This window comes from Schistocerca americana, chromosome 10 (assembly GCF_021461395.2).
Source record: "Schistocerca americana isolate TAMUIC-IGC-003095 chromosome 10, iqSchAmer2.1, whole genome shotgun sequence".
NCBI classification, from domain to species: domain Eukaryota; kingdom Metazoa; phylum Arthropoda; class Insecta; order Orthoptera; family Acrididae; genus Schistocerca; species Schistocerca americana.
In genome coordinates, this window is record NC_060128.1 from 60026566 (window position 1) to 60051433 (window position 24868).

Genomic DNA, 24868 nt, shown 5'->3' on the forward strand with positions numbered 1-24868 from the left:
GTCTTTATTCATTGATTAACCCATCAAAGTTGATGAAGGATGGATACTGCGAAATGTTCGGTTCCACTGCGAACACTGTTTTACGACGAATATTGAAGACAGGAGTGTGGCGTATTCTCGCAAAGAAACTTAACAGTTGCCACACCCTGAGATAAAAAAGAAAACACTATCAAACGACGACCAACCACTACCAACTAGTCAAGAAATATTACGGTTAGGAGAGCGGCATTCCCGTGGAACACTAGTTGTGATTCGTCCACATTGAGATCCACCACGAAAGGTGCGTGAAATATCTGACTAGATCTTTTGCTTTTTATCGGTTTCGTGTCTAATGCATCAGTTACTCATTCTACCGTGAAAATCATAAACTTTAACTTGCTGCAGAAGATAATGTAATGTGCATAGTCGAGTGTATAAGGTCACTAGAAATCGCAGTAGCTGGAATTGTGTCACTAACGTATTTTAACAAACAGTCAGTGAAATGGGTAATAATATGTCCATTGCAGAGACTATTTTACTCATACATTTGATGCGTGTGTTTGTTTCACACAGGCGGGTAGACTTCTAACAATAAATTTACATTACATTTAGCAGCTCTGAAAAGATGATTTACGTAAATAAATTAATGGAAATGGGAAGTATAGAGCCACCATTATTTTATAGAAACACTGTACAGCTTTCAACGCAGTTTCTAAAATAGCTCTAAAATTGCCTTGTGAAGCGGGTTCTCTCTAGAAAATGTTCTGAAAACTCAGCGTAATGTATTTCTATTTCCGTTTGCAATAATAACAGAGCTCTAATTGGTACTCCAGTTCTACAAGACAGAGGATAAGATGGTCAGAGCTTCTCCGTCCGTCAGTATAGCTACCATCAAGGGCTCTTGTTGGAAAGAGAGGGGAATGCGATTCGGCTGTCACTTATTAAAGGAGACACCTCGAAATACAGTGGCCAAATAACTGGTAGAAAATTCTGCTCTTACCACATGCATGTCCTGGGATCTTTTGATTTGGTGTACTGCATTACGGAGCAGCAAAACGACTCAAAAAATGTATCGTGGAAACTGTCGCAGCACCAACACTACTTGTGAGTGGCCTTTGCGGAGAGGGGGGGGGGGGGGGGGGAGCAGGGAATGATTCTTTTCTTATTTCTGTATGACGCTGCCTAATACCCGAGAGAACGTGAAGTACGTATTTATACTGAGGTGCCAGGGCATGTCATTGTAATGGCTCGACTTTCTTATGCATATTGTGTAATCGTAACGTGAAACTGCTTGGTTCTCTGGAGCTGAAGATGGCAAGAAATGTTACCGAAACTAAGCGGTCTAGGCCAATAAATTGGTTTTCGCAAAGAAGACTACAGTACGAACAGAAATAAGTTTCCACCGAGAAAGGAACTGGCACAATGTTTTTGAATACATATACCTCAAACTCATGTAGTCTCTGTATAACGCTGATTAATTTTTTTTCACATTATTAAAAAAAAGATCTCAGGTGTGTTACTTCACTTGTCTCTTCTTGCTTGCAAGTATGGGACGAAATGTCTATGTAAGTGTTCCTGAGTAATAAGGAATGCTTTAGCAGACAGATGTATTGTAATTTTTTATTCCCATACCATAACATGCCAACCAGATTTTGTTAATTATTTTTAGTAGCTCATCTAACTCTAGTGGATGAGACGGTGACTTTTTGTGAGTAAACTTAACCGGCTTGGTCGCGATTTGCATAGCTGCCATTGTGTTCATCTCTCTGATATAATTATCATTTACATGAAGAGCCAAAGAAACTGGTACACCTGCCTAATATCGTGTAGGGCCCCCGAGAAGACGCAGAAGTGCCGCAACACGACGTGGCATGGACTCGACTAATCTCTGAAGTAGTGCTGGAAGGATCTGACACCATGAATCCTGTAGAGCTATACATAAATCCGTAAGAGTACGAGGGGGTTACAAGGCATCCCAATGCTCAATAATTTTCGTGTCTGGGGAGTTTAGCGGCCAGCGAAAGTGTTTAAACTCAGAAGAGCTACTCTGTAGCAATTCTGGACATGTGGGGCGTCGCATTGTCTTGCTGGAACTGCCCAAGTCCGTCGCAATGCACAATGGACATGAATGGATGCAGGTGATCAGACACGATGTTTACGTACGTGTCACCTGTCAGTCGTATCTAGTCGTATCAGGGGTCCCATATCACTCCAACTGCACACGGCCCACACCATTACAGAGCCTCCGCCAGCTTGAACAGTCCCCTGCTGACATAGAGGGTCCACGCACTCATGAGCTTGTCTCCGTACCCGTGTACGTCTATCCGCTCCATTCGATTTGAAACAAGATTCGTCCGACAAGTTAACATGTTTCCAGTCATCAACAGTCCAATGTCGATGTTGACGGGCCCAGGCGAGGAGTAAAGCTTTGTTTCGTGCAGTCATCAAGGGTACACGAACGGGCCTTCGGTTTCGAAAGCCCATATCGATGATGTTTCGTTGAATAGTTCGCAAGGTGAAACTTATTGATCGTCCACATTTGAAGTCTGCAGCACTTCTGTTACATTGAACGATTCTTTTCAGTCGTCGTTGGTCCAATGTAGGATGTTTTCACCGGCCGTAGCAATGTCGGAGATTTGATGTTTTATCGGATTCCTAATATTCTCGGTACACTCGTGAAATGGTCGTACAGGAAATCCCCCACTTCATCGCTACCTCGGAGACGCTGTGTCCCATCGCTCGTGCGCCGACTATAACACCACGTTCAAACCCACTTAAATCTTGATAACCTGCCATTGTAGCAGCAGTAAGCGATCCAACATCTGCGCCAGACACTTCTTGTCTTCTATAGCCGTTGCCGATCGCAGCGTCGTATCCTGCCTGTTTACATATCTCTGTATTTGAATATGCATACCTATACCAGTTTCTTTGGCGCTACAGTGTACTACTTCATTGTAATTACTGTCTTAAAAAGTGTAATTTATGTTCGTTCAAATGCGTATATTTTGTGTTATCTTCTCCAATATACTGCAGCAGTTCTTTCTATGTGTGCACCAAGTTTGATTGAGCTATGTTATTCGGCAGTGACACATCACGTAATAATTTCTTCCTTAAGTTTTGCACACCAGTGCAAATTCAGTAGTGCCCTGTTTGAGAAGATGAGTTTTTTAATAGCATAAAATAGATTCCAGACCTAAAGAAAGCAGGTGATGACGGATGTGAAAATTACCGAATTATCAGTTTAATAAGTCACAGCTGAAACATACTAACGCGAATTCTTTACAGACGAAAGGAAAAATTGGTAGAAGCCGACCTCGGGGAAGATCATTTTGGATTCCGTCGAAATATTGGAACATGTGAGGCAATACTGACCCTACGACTTATCTTAAAAGATAGATTAGGGAAAGGCAAACCTACATTTCTAGCATTTTTAGACTTATAGAAAGCTTTTCATAACGTTGACTGGAATACGCTCTTTCAAATTCTGAAGGTGGCAGAGGTAAAATACAGGGAGCGAAAGGCTATTTACAATTTGACAGAAACCAGATGGCAGTTATAAGAGTCCAGGGACATGAAAGGGAAGCAGTGGTTGGGAAGGGAGTGAGACAGGGTTGTAGCCCCTCCCTGATGTTACTCAATCTGTATATTGAGCAAGCAGTAAAGGAAACAAAAGAGAAATTCGGATTAGGAATTAAAATCTAAGGAGAAGAAATAAAAAATGGTTCAAATAGCTCTGAGCACTACGGGACTTAGCTTCTGAGGTCATCAGTCTCCTAGAACTTAGAACTACTTAAACCTAACTAACATAAGGGCATCACACACATCCATGCCCGAGGCAGGATTCGAACCTGCGACCGACGTAGAGATCCATCAACCTCGTAACACAAGCGTCTGCAGTCAGAGTGGTGCCGTGGCTGGGAAACTTGGACTGCTTATGAAAGGCGTAGCATTCTGTTCAGTGTCGAACTGCGGTTCTCTACTACTGTGCGTGACTATCGTTGGCGAGCACTGTGGCTTCCTGGGGTGAGGTTCCATTGTTCCATGCTTTTGGAGAGGCAGAGAGGTGTTCAACGTGATGTCACCGTGGGGTCACTGGTTGGTTGGCTGGGAGGGGACCAAACAGCGAGGTGATCGGTACCACATTGTGGGTTGTGCCATCGGGTATGACTTTAGGTCACAGCTGGTAGCGGTTGATGGCAACGCTGACACAACAGGACATTTTGAGTCCTCATATGTTATTTCTCATACGACATGGTGCCATTTTTCAACACGAAATACCCGTCTGAATATGGAACGTGTCTACATTGATGGGCATATTATGTTGTGGTACTCTGGTAGACAGGACGATATGTGTGGTGTCACCGCCAGACACCACACTTGCTAGGTGGTAGCCTTTAAATCGGCCGCAGTCCGTTGGTATACGTCGGACCCGCGTGTCGCCACTACCAGTGATTGCAGACCGAGCGCCGCCACATGGCAGGTCTACAGAGACTCCCTAGCACTCGCCCCAGTTGTACAGCCGACTTTGCTACCGATGGTTCACTGACAAATTACGCTCTCATTTGCCGAGACGATAGTTAGCATAGCCTTCAGCTACGTCATTTGCTACGACCTAGCAAGGCGCCATATTCAGTTACTATAATTACTATCTTCAAGAATGTATTCTCAGCAGATAATATTGTGAATCATGTACCATCAAGAGCGACGTTCATCATTAATGGATTAAAGTTAAGTATCAAAGTAATTACGTCCGCTTTCTGAATTCTAATTCCTTGTCATGTTCCAGACCTCACGTCAGTATCGTTCTTCCCTCCTCACGCCAGCCTGCGTGAGCTAAAACGCGTGCATTTCGGCCGCCACTAGTAACACGGTGTTGGCTCTTCATCCAACACAAAAGTGGTTCCCTCAGGAAACTGAAGAAACGGCTTCAGCGTGTTTGTCGCTACAAAAATGCAAACGATCTTTTTCTCCATGACAGTAGAAAGCCTCACATAACACTGTGCACCCAAGAGAGCTCACAAAACTTCATTGTACTGAGCTTTCTCACCCATCCTACAGCCGGGATCTCGCACTTTCCGACTTCCGTCTGTCTGACCTAACAGGGTGCACTTCGCAGGAAGTAATGTGTGTATTTGTGTGTGTGTGTGTGTGTGTGTGTGTGTGTGTTGTGTTCTTGTGTGTGTTGTGTTCTTGTGTATGTGTGTTGTGTGTGTGTGTGTGTGTGTGTGTGTGTGTGTGAGTGCGTGCGTGTGTGTGTTGTGTTCTTGTATGTCTGTATGTATGTGTGTGTTGTGTTTTTGTGTGTGTGTGTGTAATGTGTGTGTGTGTGTGTGTGTGTGTGTGTGTGTGTGTGTGTGTGTGTGTGCGCGTGCGTGGGTCTGTGTGCGTGCGTGTGTGTGTTGTGTTCTTGTATGTCTGTATGTATGTGTGTGTTGTGTTTTTGTGTGTGTGTGTGTGTGTGTGTGTGTGTGTGTGCACGGGTGTGTGGATGATGAGGAGACTACTGATCCAAGACGTTGGATCCCAAGTAGACGAGTAGAGTGGTACCACGAGGGCAGAAAGGTCTTCCCATTGAGATGGCGTAAGGCCCTCACACTGAACAGAGATTATGATGAAAACAGGGTTTTGTAACCAGAAGAGTGGGGAATAATACGATGTATTGGAAACCTGAATAACACCGACCTGCTTTCAGAAAAAAATGTCTTCCATTACTTACTGAAATGTCCCTAGTAGATTTATGCCGTTGTTCCACTTTTACGATTTTTACTGGTTGTAGCGATCTATCGCAATTGAAGAGTGACGGGACGCACGCCGTATTTCTGCGCAGTGCTTTTCATTCACTTACGCTGGAGTCAGCTGCCAGCCCCCACACCAAGCGTCCATCATCTGAAAGTTTCCCTGCATTCCGCTGTAGTTCTGTAGCGTTGCGACTTCGCGACACACGTCACTGACCATGAACTGAGTCACACGGCTTACGACGTTGTCCAGCAGTCCACTCGGGTATAACGTGTACAATGTCCGTTTAACACTCTCTTTGGCTACTAAGGAAGTTAGTGTTACGTGGGACGATGAAGAATGGGAGAGAGTTAGTCAAAATTGTTGTTTTGCACCTACTTTGATTGATATGTATGTAGACGATGAAGTTAAAAGTTGCCTTCCAAATAAGGAACAGTATTACAATAGCACAAAGAATGAAACACACCCAGCACTTCTGTATCACTCTACAGTATATATTATTTGCTACACGATCGGTCTTGGGCATCACCAGGTACAGAAATAAGTATGCGACGCAGGGAAATTTTGTCGGATCAAAGAACTTAAACTAATGCATGTAAGAGTGTCTCCATTTCGAGACATAAAAAACGTTACTGTCAGAATCAGAAATAAAAATAGAGATTATTTCAGTGTAAATGCGATCTACGATTGTTTACATAAGATAAAGTATTCCACATATTAACTAATGAACTATAGACACACATAAAAAATATAACTGAACAATAAATGTTTGCAATATATTCCAAAGATGTGGGTGAACAATATAATCTTGTCTTTAAAAGGTTCTAAATTAGACACAGATAAGATATACTAGTGATATTAAGCTGGCAAGTGAAGCAGCTGTGATTATACAAAGTGAATATGTTTTAACATAACGAGAGGAATTATAGTAACTGAAATAAAGTAAGTGGGGCATGTGAGTAAGAGGGTTAGTTCACAACATGGCCTGGCTGGGATTATGAGTAGTATCTGCAAGTAGAAGTGGTGAGTGTATTCATTAATTTCCAACATTTCATCTTCCTTCCTTTCTGGATGTGATACAATACTTCATGTTTTACTTTGTCACTATGGCCTTCTTCATGCAAGTGGCCTGCAGAAGTAGAGTCTCCTTTTCTCAGTTTCCAACTTCTGTGGTGTCCCTTCAAGCTGGTACATACTGCACTATTAGAGTGACGCATATAGAATTTACCACAGTTACAAGTAACTTTATACATACACTCTTTTCCAAAGCTGGATGCTGTGTTTAGCATTAGGCAAAAAGGGTCCGACAGTGTTGTGAACATAAAATGTTTTTTACATTCCGGAATTTAAGATTTCTGATCAGATCCAGTGAGGCTTTTCCTAAGTATGGAATTGCGTACCATTTATTGCAGTCTTGAGCTGGTTGGTCAAGAACACGGCAAAGAAGAGAGTGCACATGATGTTTCTGCTTTTTTTGCTTTATGAGGATAGCCATTGCTTGATGTTGTTTGTTTGACTGCATTTAATTCCATATGGAATTTGTCTTTAGTCATGTGTTTGGTAAATACTGTAGAATATTACACCAGTACTGTGTTTGTTTCATTCATAATATATAAAATATTCTACCGAGAACAGAAGGAACAGACAATCAGTGCAACAGCGAGAAGGATGATACAGTGTAAAAGTTTTGCTTGTGATGTGGTATTACTAAGTAAAAATGAAAAGGCAATTAACAGTATGTCAAAAGACGCGAACACTAGTTGCTAGGAATATGGAATGATGATAAACCTGAAGAAGGCTACGATTTTTACAAGACAATAAAACAAGATAGAAGTGAAGGTGTGTGGTGAGTTGGTGGAACAAATAGATATCTTCAGGTGTGGGCGTTGCAAAATAACCCGTCACATGACTTTGAATCAAGAAAGAAAAACAAGCATACGTATAGCAAACGAAATGTTTTACAGGAGTGTTTTCACTATGGTTCACTATGTAAACAATGAAGGAGTAGGTTAGAGGAGCACTTTGGATGGAGTGTTGCTCTTAATGATGCCGATGTATGGAAATTGTGAAGGAGAGAGGAGGAAGGCGTAAAAGATTTTCCGGAAGAACTGATGGTGTCAAATGGGCAGATAAAATTAGGAATAATGTTGCCTCGCACAGTGCGAATGAGAAATAATGCAACCACTTAAGAGACGTAAAAGAGAACTGGCTAGGACGCTGGATTCGAAAAGATTGCATAAGAAAGGATGCTTTAGAACGAGTGGTACCTGGATAGAGGACTAGTGCAGGAAGAAGAAGATACCAGCTGACTGACGACATGAAGAGAAATGGAGCATGGGGAAAGGCTAACCAAAAACTGTTTGGACTGTAGAGCGACGAATCTGCAGCGATAGACATTGCTAATGTTAAGATCATCATCAGCATCAGCGTCATCATTATCATTATGGCAGTTTGGCCCCTTTAAGGGGAGATACCACAAGTAAATTTTAATTTATTTCTTTACTTTTAAATCCCAAAACGATTTGGCTAAACTCGAATTTCAAGTACGTCGAAGAAATATTTTGTGTATGGACTGCACGGAGAACCGCGGCATACTGACCACTACGAAAGTTGTCAAGATAGTACATGACTGCCATCCGGTGCACTACTGGCAAGAAGCGCCGATGGAAAGACACAAAATGCAAATGAAAGTTTGCACAATGTCATTTGGTCCATGTGTCCCAAAGAAGAACAAAGAAGGAAAATAGATACTTTCGCTTCTTGTAGAAGCTGTTTTTCAGTTCAGCATGGGATGTGTGAAGACTGAAGAAAGCACGAATCACCACACCCTTCTATCCCCCTTAACAGAAGATGATCTGCTTATCTAGAGATCAAGCACCGATCGAGCATTCTGCAAGACGCTGCCTGGAGAAAGAAGAATTAAAGGAAAAAGTCTACCTTGACCTCGAAATTACAAGAAAAAGAACACTTATAGCAGCAGGAAGGGAGAAAGCAAGGTGCTGGTGAATTTCAGTGGGTATGTGTGTTGTACTACCATTCACTTGTTCATAAAATTTTACTATCCATTTTCCTATAAGCTTGTTTTTCTAATTTCCATGCCAACTCGTAAATCCTTAATATTAGCCAATGTCGATGATATTTTTGCAGGAAGTAGTCTCGGGATATTTTCATGCTTCTGTGCAGTAATATTACGGAAAATATAGTTTGTTTATTTTATCATCACATTTATGTTCCGGTAAGTAAATAAAATTAACTTTGAAACCTGAAAAAAAAACACTGAAAGGAAAATAATAATATTTTTCATACTACGAATGCTTGTAACTGGTGAACTATGCCTTGTGAATGTAACTAAAAGACCTGGAATCTGGAAAGTGAGATCAGAGCATCAAAAGTTGATTTTCAAAAGTATCATTAAATTCACAACTCAAAAACCAATGAGGTTCTGGATTTCAAAGCTTGGATATTGCTACATCTTTAAGTGACAGACATGACTTTAAAATTCTGTTGAAACTGGCAAAGTGGCAGCAAAGTTAAGTTTTTGGGTGGAGTCATCCGTTAATATCGACATCTTGGAGTCTGTATGTTAGGAAACCTTGACCCCTGACACCAGCCGTACCATCTCAAACGTCTTCTTCTTCGCCAGCTGTGCGCATCGAGAGCACAGAAAAACTCTGGCTGCTCAGAATTTTTAGTGCCACACGTTTTTGCACTGACGGCCCAAGGCTGTTGCGTGGCAAGCGAACTGGACGAGGAATTTGGATCGTTCGTCACGCGTGAAGTCCTGTGATGTGATGGACAGCCGCGCCCCCTGTTGGTGATCGCCACGTCACCATGGCACGCCAGACGACAGCTGCTCGCCATGAATCACCGTAGCGGCGGACCGACAGAAATGAGTGTTGCATGTTCTGTGTCTCAAGCAAACTAATAACCAGTCCGTTGCCCGAAGGACACGTGAACGTACGGAGAACGTCCATCGTTTCTGTTGGGGTGAGTGTAATGGTCAGTTTGTGACTCTGGTTTTTACTCGGCAACTCTGTTTTTGCTGCCTGTTCTTGTTGCTTTCATGGCTGACAAGGGGACACGCGCAGGTGCAAACGAACGATCCTGATGAAAATTAATGCGTATGTAGAGGAGCCAAAACAATGCGACACATATCTTTTAGTTTTCACTTTTAGGAAGAAAAACGCACCCCGAAAAGTAATTTGGCGTATTGGGTTTATAGGGAATATCTCCAAAATAATGAAAATAAGAAAATTTATTTCATGTAAAAGTTTAAATTTAATTAACATTCTTTTAAACTGTGTAATCAGCTTTCTTAATGATATAAAATTTTACAAAATACCCAACCACCATTAATTTTTAAAAAAATGAAAACTTTTGTTATAAAAACAATTAAGGAATCTTTCATGCCACAACCGTCCTCACGTAACAAAGTCGTTCTCTGAAATACCATTTTTGGAAAATAAGCTATACACAGTGTCAGAGTATTTTCAACATACCTAATTAAAATATCAAAACTTTCATTACTATTCCAGTTATTTATTTTACTTATTTTTATTTCATCTTTTAAATTAACAGTTTTTTTTGTTTTGTTTTTAGGTTATCATTTGACATACTGATAATTTCGAATTTAGAAATAGACATAACTCATTATTATAATACAAAATCACTACATTGATGATAATCTATAAGGAAATACTTAAAGCAAAGTTTTTTACACTATATACATGAAATGAACGATATTTCTTCACATAATACTCACGATGGACAAATGAATATGAAACAAAATTTAGCAGGACTCCCAAACTTGTGGGGAGCAATCCTCTAAATATCCTGTTTTATAGCAAGGCATACTTGGGTACATTCGAAAATCTTGCCAAAGGGTACTGATTGGCTGCGTTGTTTCTCAAGTGTAGATTTACATTATTTCTCAAGTGGAGACTAATATCATGATCATTCAGAAGAATTAGGGCTGAAAACTTTCTCACAAACTTTCTGCAACAGCAAATGGCATATCCATATGTATATCTGTCCCGTCGAGCCTTCTCGTACCACGAAACGAACGAATTCCTTCTCCTCTGCTACGACGCTCAGAACAGTTCTTTGACGTTGACCACTCCAAGAAGAATGCAACAAGAACTTATGTCAAATACCTTTTAGCGCGGTCCGACGTTAGTTTACCACATTTCGATAACATCACACGAACATCTGGGGCTTCAAAAACACATTGCCGAATTCACGGTTCGAACTCTCCAATAGTTTCTTTTAAAACCATGAAAAGGGTGGTGGTCTAAGCCTAATGTTCCCAGTAGATTATAGGTTGGTTTTTACCGCTTAAAAGCTCAGTTGAGGAAAACGAAAAAGTATGTACTCGTACTGCATTATTTTGACTCCCTCTACGTATCTGCCAGATTTCATTAGAATCGTTTATTTACACCTGGGAATGTTCTCTTGCGACTCACATCACCACATTTGAGCAAATTATTTAGCAGTTTCCCAGATTACATTTGGAAGGTATCCAACCACCTGCGAACAAAGGAAAGCCATATATATATATATATATATATATATATATATATATATATATATATAATTTTACATATTCACATACACCTTTACCTTTTATCCAAATAAATACATATTCATTAGGATTAAGTTTTGTTTTGTTACGTGAATACAGGAGGAGAGGTTGAGTCATAAGCTGATTTACCAAAATCTTTACTACCAATTTCAAACATATGATACGTACGATAGGCAATTACATCTCCATCATTAAAACTTTCAAGACCAGGTACACTAGGAACTCCGCTACCACCTCTTACTATGGCAACGGTGAACCATCCATTTCCATGTGAGAAAGTGTAGTTTATATCCAAGCTAAAATTAAGAGAACATCCAAGAAATACACAAGGTCCATCGACGAGAGCGTGGGCTGCAACACTCTTGATAGGAATGCTATTCTCCTTGTCTCCTGATGCTGTTGTAAGTTCAGTGTTTTCAATGGTTTTGTACACTGTTGTGCGCGTACGACGATACCTCCTGTGGGGCATGTTGGCGGCGTTCAATGCAGTTGCCTGTGCAGCAGCAAGCCACAGAATGAGCAAGGAAAATAAAACTAGCCTCGAAAATACACTCAAGGAAAAAACACATCACGCAGGGTCTATCGGAAGGGGGCGGATATCGGTAGATGTGATGTCCATGTACCGAGAAACCCGTCATTTATTCAAGAGAAAGTGGTTCACAGACCGAGCAAGTAAACAACGCATTGGTCTACCTGTAGCTCTCATGCCGTTTTCTGCTTGGCATTTATTGAAAGAATTGCTGGACGATATCCTGAAGAATATCGTGCCAGACTCTGTCCAGTTGGTGCGTTACATCATCAAAATCTCAAACTGGTTCGAGAGCCCTTCCCATAAGCTCCTGAAGTGATCAACTGGGGAGCGATCCGACCACCTTCCTGATCGTGTTAGGGTTTGGCAAGCACGAAGACGAGCAGTAGAAACTTTTCGCCGTGTGCGGAAGGGCATTATCTTGCTGAAATGTAAGCTCAGGGTGGCTTACCACGAAGGGCAACAAAACGAGGCGTAGAATATCGTCTACGTGCTGCTGCGATGCAAGGGACAGCCAAATGAGTCCTGCTATGAAGTGAAGTAGAGCATAACTCCCGGCTGTCTGGCCGCAGATGGGGCGACAGCCAGGTTGGTATCCCAATGCTGGCCAGAGCTTCTCCAGAAACGTTTTCGGCCTGGAATCTCCTTGACTGGAGTGTAATTGCCTTCAATGATGAGTCCCGCTTCGACATGAGGACCGATGACCACGGAAGACGTGCCTGAGGACGCGGTGGAGAGCAGTGGTCTAGCAACATGAGATGGTCCTACAACCAGGAGAGATGGTCTGGGCTCCCATTTATTTTTGGTTGTCATCCGAAGGAGCCTTACAGCACAGTGGTACATCTACGATATTCTACCACCTGTTTGGTAGCGCCTTGCGCCAAGCCGTTGCGGGATTACATTTCAGCAAGATAATGCCCTCCCTCCCCCTCCCCCCTGTACACGGCCAGACGCTGTGGACAGCGTTGGGATACCAGCCTGAGTGCCGCCTGCCATAGGCCAGACAGCCGGGAGTTATGGTCTGGGGTGTCATTCCATTTCACAGCAGGATTCCTTTAGTTGTCCCTTGCGGCACAGCATTACATCGACCAAACTCTACGCTCCGTTTTGTTGCCGTTCATTACATTTCTGCAAGATAATGCTCGCCCACACAGTGTGAGTTTCTACTGTTTGTCTTCGTGCTCGCCGAGCGGGATTAGCCGAGCGGTCTGAAGCGCTGCAGTCATGGACTGTGCGGCTGGTCCCGGCGGAGGTTCGAGTCCTCCCTCGGGCGTGGGAGTGTGTGTGTTTGTCCTTAGGATAATTTAGGTTAAGTATCGTGTAAGCTTAGGGACTGATGACCTTAGCAGTTAAGTCCCACAAGATTTCACACACATTTGAACATTTTTTTCTTCGTGCTTGCCAAACCCACTCGCTCCCCAATTGAACGCTTTAGGAGCAATTGGGTTAAGGTCTTCCAACCAGCTTGAAATTTTGATGATCTAACGTGAAAGTTGGACAGAATCTGGCATAATATCCCTCAGGATACCACCAAGAACACTGTCAACGCCAAGCCAAATAACTACTTGCGTAACTGCCGGAAGTGGAACAACACGTTATTGCCTGTCTCAGTTTGCGAAGTTCTGTCCCTTAAATAAAGCAGCCAATTTTTAGGGACCTGTGCCTCAGTCGATAAAAATGGAAGTGTTATAGGATCACTTGGTTGTCCGTCTGTCTCTCTCTTTGTCTGTCTATCTGTATGTGCACCTGTTAATAACCGCTTTCCTGACGTATACGCGGACATATCAAGTTGAAGTTTGTCACACAGAACGGTCTACAGTCCCTTGGAAGAGTGAGAAACTGAAGCTTCTAACTCAATGCGGTAAAAAGATATGGCCAATCGTGTCACAATATTTGCTGCTCGCAAACTCATACATCAAAACCTATAGGGTCCTTCTAGTTGACCCAGAATAATCAGATTTGGTAAGGATGAAGGTTTCACAGTGAAAATGAAGAAAAAATCCTAAAATTGTTAATTTGTAATTACAACACATAAAGAAATCTTTTGTCATTTATGTGACTGCCTGCCTGCCTGCCTGCCTGCCTGTCTGTTTGTCCGTTTGTTAAGACCCCCTTTTTTCTCATCAACGGGTACAAGTATCAAGTTGAAATTTAAGTCGCATACTAAGGTCTATAGTCCTTTGGAGATGTAATAGGAGCCTACATTTAGTCAACGCACTCGAACAGTACGATCATTTATATCACATATTTTGATAAGCGCAAAGTCATCAAAGTCATCAATGCAATACTTACTGTTGTCCCAGAATCATGATATTTGGCAAGAGGCAAGGTTTCATAGTAGAAGCCAACGAAAAAATTTGTAACTGTTAGTTTGTATTCAAGTGACATGAAAGAAATTTTTTGTCATTTGTTATCCTACTGTCTCTCCTTTCTTGAGACCTCTTTTCCTTAGTAATGGGTAAACGTTATCTGGATTTTCGGACTGGACAGTCTATATACGAGGGTGGGAACTTTAATAGTTGCAACTATTTGTTTACAGCGCGTACAAAATAGATACCTATTTCAAAGTTTTATTGGTCTTCAAAGTAGTCACCAGCGTTGTCTATAACCCGTTGCCAGCAATGTGGAAGTCGCAGGATACTCTTAGCAGTGAAAGTTGTGTTGACAGTTCGAGCGGCGCGGTCTATTGCCCGACAAATTTGTAGCAGTTCTGAAGCGAATGCCGTGAAGTGTTTCCTTCAGTTTAGAAATCGAGTTGAGCTCACGAGGGCTTAAGTCAGGGGAGTGCAGTAGGTGGTATAGCACTTAGCAACCAAATCAGTAACAGCTTGCACTGTACGTGCTTGAGCATTGTCCTGCAAAATGATGGTCAAGTCCTGCAGAAAGTAATGACTTGTATCTCCAAGTTGGTCATAGGTTGTGAGACAGAAGTGGTGACACTTTCTGCAGGACCTGACCATCATTTTGCAGGACAATGCTCAAGCACGTACAGTGCAAGCTGTTACTGATTTGTTTGACAGATGGGGTTGCTAAGTGCTATACCACCTACTGCACTCCCCTCACTTAAGCCCTCATGAGTTCAACTCGGTTTCTAAACTGAAGGAAACACTTCACGGCATTCACTTCAGATCTGCTGCAAATTCGTCGGGCAATAGACCGCGCCGCTCGAACTGTCTACACAACTGGCACTGCTAAGAGTATCCTACGACTTTCACATCGCTGGCAACGGGTTATAGACAACGCTGGTGACTACTTTGAAGGCCAATAAAACTTTGAAATAGGTATCTATTTTGTACGAGCTGTAAATAAATAGTTGCCACTATTAAAGTTCCAACCCTCGTACAAAATTAGGCCCGTAGGGAAACCTCTGGGGGAGGGTCCTGCTGATACTTATCAGGATCTTCTTTTGTGAAGTTGTAATTGTTTGTCTATACATGAACATCACGTCTACCAAATTCCTTCCCATTCGGACCATTCCTTCGTAATGAGTCGCTGTTTTTGGTCTTAAAAGAAATGGCTCTGAGCACTATGGGACTTAACATCTGTGGTCATCAGTCCCCTAGAACTTAGAACTACTTAAACCTAACTAACCTAAGGACATCACAAACATCCATGCCCGAGGCAGGATTCGAACCTGCGACCGTAGCAGCCGCGCGGTTCCGGACTGCGCGCCTTAGGGTGCATTTTCAAGAAGACTGACGTTGATTTGGCCCTTCTTAATGAACGCCACAGAAGATGCTGGAAACGACCTCCATTCACGATACGGTGACTTGCTCGATTTATTAGACGGTGAGATACGCGTAGCTCATCTGCCTGACGGACGGCAACAAAAAAATTTTCAGTACGTTGATTTTTACTTTGGACCGCTTAATTACACTCAATGAAACACAGTTATCGTGCCATACGCGTTCCGCCTTCATTCTTTGTAAGGCATCTTCAGTGGCAGGTTTCAAGGATGTGCTTCGACATGTGTTTTTGTTCCATTTTTGGCGCTGCTCTTCTTATAATTGCAATTGGAATTTTTGTTTTCCAGAATTCACAGTCCTAGGAAGTGAATACCTGTTTTCATGCTTGGTTTTGGTTGGTGTTGCCACCTGCGTTTTCGGTGTTCTGCTGTAGTTCTTCCAGTATGTGAGGACTACCTGAGTACAACTGGCCCTTCAGTTTGTCCCACAGGTAAAAATCAAGGGCGATCGAGTTGACCAGGAGACTGCACTGCATCTGCTAATAGTCCTCTCGTAAGTAGGCTGTTTAGGTTTTCATGTTGGTAACGCCACGTAGCGCTCTGTATGAAAATCACTGGCTGTGCTGTGTGCAGTCTATGGCTGATTTGGGATTGTTGGAATATTGGCTATTGTAGTGTTGGGCAGTTCGATGTCAACAGCGCGTAGCATTGCGCAGTTGGAGGTGAGCCGCCAGCAGTGGTGGATGTGGGGGGAGAGAGGGCAGAATTTTGAGAGCGGACGATCTGGACGCGTGTTCGTCAAAAAAAGGAAATTTTTAAGACTGGATGTCATGAACTGATATATACATTATGACTTTTGAACACTATTAAGGCAAATACATTGTTTGTTCTCTATCAAAATCTTTCATTTGCTAACTATGCGTACCAGTAGTTAGTGCCTTCAGTAGTTAGAATCTTTTATTTAGCTGGCAGTATTGGCGCTCTCTGCATTGCAGTAGTTCGACTAACGAAGATTTCTGTGAGGTAAGTGATTCATGAAAGGTATAGGTTATTGTTAGTCAGGGCCATTCTTTTGTAGGGATTACTGAAAGTCAGACTGCGTTGCGCTAAAAAATATTGTGAGTCAGTTTAGTGATGATCAGAATAAGTAAAGAGAGAAATGTCTGAGTACGTTCAGTTTTGCTCAGCTGTTTGAAAATCAAATAACGTAAGAGGTTTAGCAGCACAGTAATACATAAATTTTTGAAAGGGGATGTTTCACTCTGTTCACCCAACACTTTTTGCACTCTTCATAAGGTAGTCAAGGAGGTGTGTGCTTATGCCTCATCTTTCGGAAGAAAAAAAAAAATCACTTGTTCATTTGTTGTGAACTGATTCACATATTGATTACACATTTTCTGGATATACCATTTGCATCACAAGTTTGATGAAAGAATCGTACTATGACTTTGACACCAGAAATCGTTCAAAGAACATCAAACTTAAGACTGTGCAATGGCTCATCAAAGAACTGATCGGGCTTTTGTTGTGCAAAAGGGCGTTGATTCTGCCAGTTCGCACTCGTTGACAGCCTCAGCCAAGCTTCATCTGGGGAAATGAATGTCGATCCGAACATGCTGATCCCACTTCACTCAGAAACGACCGGCAGAAGCCAACACGCGAAAGTACGTCTGGACTCTGGACACTGTAGCTCATACATTTCGTGCGGTTCTCCTGTTCATTCCTTTTTGCCCAGTAATCAGTCGTCTGACTAGTTTGATGCGGCCAATCACTAATTCCACTCCCGTGCCGCCCTGTTCATCTCAGAGTAGCACTTACAACCTACCTCCTCAATTATCTGTTGGATGTATTGCATCTCTGTCCTCCTCTACACTTTTACCCTCTACAGCTCCTTCTAGTACCATGGAAGTTATTCCCTGATCTCTTAACACATGATTTATCATCCTTTCTCCTCTGCTTGTCAACGCTTTCCACATATTCCTTTCTTCGCCGATGTGGCTGACAACATTCTGATCCGTACCTTATCGGTCCACCTGATTCTCAACATTCTTCTGTAGCACCACATCTCAAATGCTTCGCTTCTCTTCTGTTCCAGTTTTGCCGAAGTCCATGTTTCACCGTCATACAATCCTGTGTCCCAACATAAACTCTTAGAATTTGCTCTCTCAAATAAAGGCAGACGTTTGACACCAGTAGAATTCTTGACCCAGAAATGCCCTTTTTGCTAATGCTAGTTTGCTTTTTATAGCTTCTTTGCTTCGTCCGTCATGAAATATATTACTTCCAAGGTAGCAGAATTCCTTAACCTCGTCTACTTCTTGATCACCAATTTTGTGTTAAGCTTCTGGCTATTCTCATTTCCGCTACTTCTTATTACTTTGTTCTTTTTCTGGTTTACTCTTAATCTATATTCTGTATTCTATAAACTGCATTCAACAGATCCTGAAATTCTTTCTCTCTTTCACTGAAGGTATCAATATCATCAGCGAATCTTATCATTGGTATCCCTTCACCACGCATTTTAATTCCACTCCTAACCATTTTTCTATTTGCATCATTTCTTTTTCGATGCATAGATTGAACAGACGTGGCGAAAGACTGCATGTGTCTTACACACTTTTTACTGCGAACGCTTCGTTCTTGGTCTTCCAGTTTTATTGTTCTTGTTTTCTTGTACATATTGCGTATCACCTGTCTTTCCCTGTAGCTTACTCCTACTCCCCTCAGAATTTCAAACACCTTCCACCCTTTGACATTGTCGAACGCTTTTTCTTGATCGACAAATCCTATGAACGTGCCTTCATTTTTCTTCAGTCTTTCTTCCATTATTAACTGCAAAGCCACAACTGCTAGTCTCGACCGCTACGGTCGCAGGTTCGAATCCTGCCTCGGGCATGGATGTGTGTGATGTCCTTAGGTTAGTTAGGTTTAAGTAGTTGTGAATTCTAGGGGACCGATGACCACAGCAGTTAAGTCCCATAGTGCTCAGAGCCATTTGAATCATTTGAAATGCTACTCTGGTGCCTTTGGCTTTCCTAAAGTGCAATTTATAGTCATCGAACTGATCCTTAATTTCCTTTTTATGTATATTATCCATGTCAGCAGATTGGATGCATGAGGTCTTAAGCTGATCATGGCTGAGGTTTCGCTCTTATCCGCCGTAGCTGTCTTCAGAATTGCGTGGGTGATATTTTTTCCGAAAGTCTGGTGCTGTATACATTCTGTAAACCAACATAAATAATCGTTTGTTTGCGATTTCCTCTGATAAAATGATATCTATCACTTCTGCTTTACTTGATCTTAAGTTTTCCAAAACTCTTCTGAATTCAGGAGCCTCTATTTCTTCTTAATTGACTCGAGTTTCTTCTCCTATCACGTCATCAGCCAAGTCCTCTCCCTCCTAGACGTCCTCAATGTGCTCTCTGCGTCTATCTGTTCTCTTCTCCACCTTTAACTTTGGAATTCCCATTGTGGTCCTAATGTTCCCACTTTTAGATTCACCGACCGTTGTTTCGACTTTTCTATATGGTGAGTCAGTCCTTCGTCTGTAACGCATATGCAAGCAATATGTAACGTAGCTGCAACAAATATGCGTATGTTCGTTTGTGAAAATGGTCTCGATAAGCAACCTGAGCTATCAGTAATCGGAATCTAACTACTGAGTGTCGTATGGGTGTTCTCAACGGATTGTTACATGAGAAACTTGGAACTAACATTTCGATAAGCTATCTGAATGCGTATTTGAATATGAAAAACTACAGGAGGAACAGACGAACCTGTTGAGGCGGGGCGGCTTATGTACAGTTTTTCGTTCGTCGTACTGCTCAACATTGAACGTCCACCCATCTCAGTACGGCGTCCGCTCTGTGTTCCTTTTCTCTGCAAGCGTAGATACTTACTAGACTACGAAAAAGTAGTGTTGCAGAAATACGTCGCCGAATATCTATCCCGCAAAGTCCGAATAAACTGTAGTAGTATTTCACGTCCTGAAATCTCTCTTTTATTGGGATTTCGTGTGGTAATATGATGCATTCGACTGAAGTGAACGTCCTACAATTTTCAGGCAAGTAAAGTTAATTGCTGAATAACAAGAGTTTATGCGCTACCAAGACCGAATTTAGTGAAAAACTACTCAATCATTCTTAATATTCAGTCAAACAACAAACCTCACACGTAAAGCAGGCAGGATTTTACACAAGTTCGACCCGACTGTAGAAGCGATCTCACAGTCAGAGATTCACTACTATAAATGAGGTTCACATTCGATCCTTTTCAGTGGGTTTCTTTAAAAGAAACTGCTCGCTAAATACTCCATAAATGATTGTGGAATACTCCTCGCGGAATGTTCAGAAAGGCCGAAAGTTTACACGCTCGTAACTTTCCAACAAAACAATCCAAAAACTCCAAAATTTCAGCAAACTGTAACTGGAACGGCTTCCATTACGACTCGTTTTAAACGCGCAGCACTCAATAATTCTCCACCTCACACGTAATGAACACTGAGACATCTAACAGGGCCTTTGCGCGTCCGAAATTGGGCAGCGACTGTCTCGAGACGCTCTCACTCACAGCATATCTAGCTGGCTGTGCGCTGGAACTACTTAATTCTGATCAGTCTGATGGACCAATCAGAATGATCCTTCGAGATCATTCTCACGGCAAAACTCGCCTAAGCTAATCACCATTCAGAAACGCATTTGTGTCTTCCAAAATGCAAATACTAACACAATGTTTAATATAACAAAACGAAAAAAAAACTAATCTTTAAAATAACTTAGAAAACGATTGCACTTCAAACTGATATTCTGGTTGCCTTCTCACAAAAGCAACCACACCTAGACATACGTCATCAGCAGTGTGGGTAAAAAACATCTTTCCCACATTCCAATGACGTAATATTACACATAAGTTAGATATAGTGGGAATTAGTGAAGTTCGGTTGCAGGAGAAACAAGACTTCTGGTCAGGTGACTACAGGGTTATAAACACAAAATCAAATAGGGATAATGCACGAGTAGGTTAAATTGAATAGGAAAATAGGAATGCGGGTAAGCTACTACAAACAGCATAGTGAACGCATTATTGTGGCCAAGATAGATACGAAGCCCATGCCTACTACAGTAGTACAAGTTTATATGCCAACTAGCTCTGCAGATGACGAAGAAATTGAAGAAATGTATGATGAAATAAAAGAAATTATTCAGATTGTGAAGGGAGACGAAAATTTAATAGTCATGGGTGACTGGAATTCGAGTGTAGGAAAAGGGAAAGAAGGAAACATAGTAGGTGAATATGGATTGGGGCTAGTAAATGAAAGAGGAAGCCGCCTGGTAGAATTTTGCACAGAGCACAACATAATCATAGCTAACACTTGGTTTAAGAATCATGAAAGAAGGTTGTATACATGGAAGAACCCTGGAGATACTAAAAGGTATCAGATAGATTATATAATGGTAAGACAGAGATTTAGGAACCAGGTTTTAAATTGTAAGACATTTCCAGGGGCAGATGTGGACTCTGACCACAATCTATTGGTTATGACCTGTAGATTAAAACTGAAGAAACTGCAAAAAGGTGGGAATTTAAGGAGATGGGACCTGGATAAACTGAAAGAACCAGAGGTTGTACAGAGTTTCAGGGAGAGCATAAGGGAACAATTGACAGGAATGGGGGAAAGAAATACAGTAGAAGAAGAATGGGTGGCTTTGAGGGATGAAGTAGCGAATGCAGCAGAGGATCAAGTAGGTAAAAAGACGAGGACTAGTAGAAATCATTGGGTAACAGAAGAAATATTGAATTTAATTGATGAAAGGAGAAAATACAAAAATGCAGTAAATGAAGCAGGCAAAAAGGAATACAAACGTCTCAAAAATGAGATTGACAGGGAATGCAAAATTGCTAAGGAGGGATGGCTAGAGGACAAATGTAAGGATGTAGAGGCCTATCTCACAAGGGGTAAGATAGATACTGCCTACAGGAAAATTAAAGAGACCTTTGGAGATAAGAGAACGACTTGTATGAATATCAAGAGCTCAGATGGAAACCCAGTTCTAAGCAAAGAAAGGAAAGCAGAAAGGTGGAAGGAGTATATAGAGGGTCTATACAAGGGCGATGTACTTGAGGACAATATTATGGAAATGGAAGAGGATGTAGATGAAGATGAAATGGAAGATATGATACTGCGTGAAGAGTTTGACAGAGCACTGAAAGACCTGAGTCGAAACAAGGCCCCCGGAGTAGACAACATTCCATTGGAACTACTGACGGCCTTGGGAGAGCCAGTCCTGACAAAACTCTACCATCTGGTGAGCAAGATGTATGAGACAGGCGAAATACACCCAGACTTCAAGAAGAATATAATTATTCCAATGCCAAAGAAAGCAGGTGTTGACAGATGTGAAAATTACCGAACTATCAGTTTAATAAGTCACAGCTGCAAAATACTAACACGAATTCTTTACAGACGAATGGAAAAACTAGTAGAAGCCAACCTCGGGGAAGATCAGTTTGCATTCCGTAGAAACACTGGAACACGTGAGGCAACACTGACCTTACGACTTATCTTAGAAGAAAGATTAAGGAAAGGCAAACCTACGTTTCTAGCATTTGTAGACTTAGAGAAAGCTTTTGACAATGTTGAATGGAATACTCTCTTTCAAATTCTGAAGGTGGCAGAGGTAAAATACAGGGAGCGAAAGGCTATTTACAATTTGTACAGAAACCAGATGGCAGTTATAAGAGTCGAGGGACATGATAGGGAAGCAGTGGTTGGGAAGGGAGTAAGACAAGGTTGTAGCCTCTCCCCGATGTTGTTCAATCTGTATATTGAGGAAGCAGTAAAGGAAACAAAAGAAAAATTCGGAGTAGGTATTAAAATTCATGGAGAAGAAATAAAAACTTTGAGGTTCGCCGATGACATTGTAATTCTGTCAGAGACAGCAAAGGACTTGGAAGAGCAGTTGAATGGAATGGACAGTGTCTTGAAAGGAGGATACGAGATGAACATCAACAAAAGCAAAACAAGGATAATGCAATATAGTCGAATTAAGTCGGGTGATGCTGAGGAAATTAGATTAGGAAATGAGACACTTAAATTAGTAAAGGAATTTTGCTATTTAAGGAGCAAAATAACTGATGATGGTCGAAGTAGAGAGGATATAAAATGTAGACTGGCAATGGCAAGGAAAGCGTTTCTGAAGAAGAGAAATTTATTAACATCGAGTATAGATTTAAGTGTCAGGAAGTCATTTCTGAAAGTATTTGTATGGAGTGTAGCCATGTATGGAAGTGAAACATGGACGATAAATAGTTTGGACAAGAAGAGAATAGAAGCTTTCGAAATGTGGTGCTACAGAAGAATGCTGAAGATTACATGGGTAGATCACATAACTAATGAGGAAGTATTGAATAGGATTGGGGAGAAGAGAAGTTTGTGGCACAACTTGACCAGAAGAAGTGATCGGTTGGTAGGACATGTTCTGTGGCATCAAGGGATCACCAATTTAGTATTGGAGGGCAGCGTGGAGGGTAAAAATCGTAGAGGGAGACCAAGAGATGAATACACTAAGCAGGCTCAGAAGGATGTAGGTTGCAGTAGGTACTGGGAGATGAAAAAGCTTGCACAGGATAGAGTTGCATGGAGAGCTGCATCAAAGCAGTCTCAGGACTGAAGACCACAACAACAACAATATTACACATAATATAATATTGAATTTTTTAAAGTATGTCCCACATACACATTCTCACTCATTCTCATATATACACACAACCACATCATTAATATTAATTTTTCCAGAATTTTAATCTATGGAATAAAAAGTAATTAAAGTTTCGAAAATAAAAATCCTAATAAATTGATTGGCTACCTTGAGAAGTATGTCAATGATTTCAAATGATAACAAAAGACAACTGTTATTGCTCCTATCTGAAATTTTCACTCGGAGTGTCGGTTTGGTGGGTTTTAGGTAATTGTCTGAATCTCCAAAACAGCTTTGTAATTGTCTGAATCTCCAAAAGAGCTTTGAAATTTGGAGGAGATCTTCTTATGAATAACAAAAAAATACTGTACTAAGTGTGAAAATAATCGGTTAATATTTAATATGTTTTATTTAGATTCGTAGGGGGTATGAGTATACGATCGTTATGAGTGACACAGAGGCCCGTTCTCACGCTGGATAGCAGTGACAGATGTGCTTGTGAATCACGGCTAAGACACAAGTTTGGAGTCTCCTGTACGTTCCACCTCTAGGTATCTTACTGCAATAAATGTTATCCTACAATAACTTGCGATGTCACACTGTAACATTGAGTACCTAAACTATCCGACTTCGTTCATGAACAAGAATTTACAAGTGATACAGAATCTGGCTTGTGCAATGGAATTTACTGGATTAGAGAAATTGACATGTTATGGTGTGTCAGTGTCTCTGTTTTGGCGCTAAGTTTTCCGCTCACATCATTAGATGACTGCCTTTTTCTATGTGGCTTACAGCAATTCGCTGCAGCATGCAGGAGCAGTGGGTAAAGGTTATTGTTATTACGAATGAATTTAATAAAAAGAAGTTTGTTCAGGTCTTGTTATCTACTAAATAGCTTGTGAGAAGGGATTTCATATATCAAGTGTATTTAAAACTTGAGAATTGTCATGACAAGCCGGCCGAAGTGGCCGAGCGGTTCTAGGCGCTACAGTCTGGAACCGCGCGACCGCTACGGTCGCAGGTTCGAATCCTGCCTAGGGCATGGATGTGTGCGATGTCCTTAGGTTAGTTAGAATTAAGTAGTTCTAAATTCTAGGGAACTGATGACCTCAGAAGTTAAGTCCCATAGTGCTCAGAGCCATTTGAACTATTTTTTTGTAAGGTGCTCAAAAATGTTATGAGGAAGCCAAACAGTATGTGGTACGCAAACAGAATAATTAATTTACAGGATAAAGTTAAAACCATAAGGTCAGTTGTGAAGGAAGTGTCTGGTCAGCAGCCAAAGGTCGATGTTATAAAGTCAGTTTGTAGTAAAAATACTTCTGTTACTGATACATCAGATATAAGTACAGTATTTAACAATCATTTTCTGAGCGTTGCTAGTGAATTAAATACAAACTTAGTTTCTACAGGAAATCTTACGTCTCTCTTGGAAAATGGCTTTCCGAAACTGATGTCTGAAATACTCCTCTGTGATACAGACAAGCGGGAGATTGAGTCAATAATTAAATCACTGAAGACTAAGAACTCTCGTGGATATGATGAAGTGCCTAGCAGAATATTAATGAACTGTGATGCGCATGTTAGCCCTGTATTTAGCCATATTTGTAATTTTTCTTTTAAAAATGGTCGGTTCCCCGAACGATTAAAGTACTCAGTAG